The sequence below is a fragment of the Vombatus ursinus genome, unplaced genomic scaffold (assembly GCF_900497805.2).
Source record: "Vombatus ursinus unplaced genomic scaffold, bare-nosed wombat genome assembly UNPS02009173.1, whole genome shotgun sequence".
Taxonomy (NCBI): domain Eukaryota; kingdom Metazoa; phylum Chordata; class Mammalia; order Diprotodontia; family Vombatidae; genus Vombatus; species Vombatus ursinus.
The window spans coordinates 11826540-11829734 of record NW_020948951.1 but is presented as its reverse complement, the minus strand read 5'-3'; the positions used below and the strand labels follow the sequence as shown (position 1 = coordinate 11829734).

Sequence of the window (3195 nt, the reverse complement as noted above, 5' to 3'; positions counted from 1 at the left end):
TGCAAATTAAAACAACCACACACTTGTCAATTGGTTAATATGACAGAAAAGAAAAATGATGAATATTACAGTGATGTAGGAAAATTGGAACACTAATGCATTGTTGGTGGAGTTGTGAACTGATCCAACCATTCTGGAGGGCAATTTGGAACTATGCCCACAGGACTATAAAACTGTGCATACCCTTTGATCCAACAACACCACTACTAGGTCTGTATCCCAAAAAGATCATAAAAAAGCAAAAAGGACCCACATGTACAAAAATATTTATCATAGCTCTTTTTGTGATGGCAAAGAACTGGAAAGTGAGGGGATGTCTATCAATTGGGGAATGGCTGAACAAGTTGTGGTATATGAATGTAATGGAATACTACTGTGCTATAAAAAACGATGAGTAGGTGGATTTCAGAAAAACCTGGAAAAACTCACATGAACTGAAGCTGAGTGAAGTGAGCAGAACCAGGAAAACATCGTACACAGTAACAGCAACATTGTGTAATGATTACCTACAATAAACTCATCAACCCTCAATGATACAATGATCTAAGACAATTCCAAAAGACTGGTGATGGAAAATGTTGCCCACATCCAGAGAAAAGACTATGGAGTCTGAATGCAGATCAAAGCATTCTATTTTAACTTGTTTTTTGTTTTTTTATTTCCCACGGACTTTCCATTTTTTTATTCTTTTTTCACAACATGACTAATGTGGAAATATGTTTAACATGATTGTACATGTATAACCTATATCAGATTTCTTGCTATCTTAAGGAGGGGAGAGGGGATGAAGAAAATTTGGAACTCAAAATTTTGAAAAATGAATGTTGAAAACTACCTTTATATGTAATTGGAAAAAATAAAATACTATTCGATGTGAAAAAAAGAAAAAAAGTGGGAAAGAAGGGAACCTAACAATATTTCAAACTGTACTACAAAGTTTTACTTATCAAAATAATTTTGTATAGGGTAAGAAAGAGAGAGGAGTAACTAGGTGATACAGTGGATAGAGTACTAAGCCTGAAGTCAGGAAGATTCATCTTCCTGAGCTCAAATCTGGCCTCAGACACTTATTAGTTGTGTGACCCTGTGCAAGTCACTTAATCCTGTTTGCCTCAATATCCTCATCTGTAAAATGAGTTGGAAAAGGAAATGGCAAACCACTCCAGGATCTTTGCCAAGGAAACCCCAAATGGGGCTGAGAAGAGTCAGACATGACTAAAACAATTGACAAAGTGAGAGGTAGCTCAGATTAGGTATACAATATATAGAAGTAAATGAGAGGGTGAAGGGAGACCTGGCCATACAGGCTTCAATGGAGACCCTGGGGGGATTTCCTCTCCTGTCAGTGATAGCCCCTGAGAGAGCAGCATATGAAAACCTGCCCTGTCAGTCCTTGTGGAGTTGGACGGGACCACAGAGACTATCTAATACAATCTGCACCTTCCTCTCTGCAATATAACAAACAAATGCTCATCTTGCCTTTGCTCAAACTTCTCCAAAAAGGTCACGTGATGTTTTCAGATAGATCACCAATAATCTACTGATTGTGCCATGGGAACCACTGACCTAGTGCATATCCGTGGGTATGGGAACTTAGTACATTTTAATGGATGATGATGCTAATTTTTACCCATGATCACATATTTAGCACTAGAAGGAATCTTAGAAGTCATCTAGTCCAGCCCCCTCACTTTATAGATGAGAAAAATAAGGCCTAGAGAGGTGAAGTTACCTTACTACCTGTTGACCTTGGGCAAGTGACACAGGATGTGAATGCAGGTTGTCTAACTCCAAATCCAGTTTCCTCTGTGCCAAGTCTAATTCTTTGGAAAGAGTCTCTGTAGGAACTGAAATCAACAACCACCATTCATCAAAATACAGTGGAATTTAATACAGACTAGGTCTCAACTGGCAAATAAAACATGTTTGGTCTCACATGGAGCTGGTTCCATTGGGCACCCTAAAAACATAAAAGGCTGCCCAGTCTTATATAAAGCTTGGCCTAAGATTGTTTTGGTGCAAGATCCTCAAAACCATTGTCTACATGCATCTTCTGCATGGCATATCTCAAAGGAAAAGAAGTCAGTAGATGTTTCTCACCATCCACAACCAAAAGAAACTTTATCAGAGCGGGTTATATCATTGAGTGGCACAGCCCAAAGAACTTGTACTGCAAAAAAGGAAGATCTTGATCCATCACAAGACAAATCTACTAGTCTGTATCAGCAATTTAAGAAAACATTTAGCCAATATGGAAAAGTTATGATTCCAGTACACTTAGTGACTTCCGGTGTTTGGTTCGGAATATTTAATTATGAAGCCTTAAAAAGAATAAATGTTGTTCCTTTTCTGGAACTCATTGGGTTACTAAACAGAGTAGTAGGCATTTTGAAAAATTCCCAAAGTGGAAATGCACTAGCTGCATACGCCTTGTTTAAGATTGTAACACCCACCAGATACATTGTGACTTTGGCAATCTTGAAATACTAGTGCTTCAAGGGTTGGAGAACCCATAAAGCCTTTTTAAAGTTAAATATCACTAGAAAAATCAGTGTTCTTTGCAAAAAAAAAAAATGAACCCAGTGTACTAATTTCATATCAGCAACAGCATAAGTAATGGTTATTAATTTATGTCATGATGATTTTTCAAGTATCTTTCTTTTTCTTTTTTTTTTCTTTTTTGGTGAGGTGACGGGGGTTAAGTGACTTGCCCAGGGTCACACAGCTAGTAAGTGTTAAGTGTCTGAGGTCAGATTTGAACTCAGGTCCTCCTGACTCCAAGGCTGGAGCTTTATCCACTTTATCCACTGCACCACCTAGCTGCCCCTGTTTCTTTTTCTTTTGTTTTTCTTTTTCTTTCTTTGTTTTGGGCAATTGGGGTTAAGTGACTTGCCCAGGATCACATAGCTAGTAAGTGTCAATTGTTTGGGCTGAGGCCGTATTTGAGCTGAGGTCCTCTTGACATTAGGGCCAGTGCTCTATCCACTGCGCCACCTAGCTGCCCTCAAGTATCTTTCTTGTTGATTTTACTGACTGCTGTAATGATGATAGACTAAGGAATTTACTACTTGTATAAGAAATTTGTCTCATAGAAAGGACGGCTCTATTGCAATCATGATCTTCATGTTATCCATCAGTTAGACTTTTAACCATAATCAGTTCTCAACATGGAGAGCTCTTAGCAACACTGTTGCC

The 3195-nt window shown here is 38.4% G+C and overlaps 1 pseudogene; it reads left to right on the top strand.

Moving 5' to 3' along the window:
* The first annotated feature begins 1211 nt into the window (after positions 1-1211).
* LOC114035033 lies at positions 1212-2490 on the top strand (annotated as a pseudogene).
* The last annotated feature ends 705 nt before the right edge of the window (positions 2491-3195 follow it).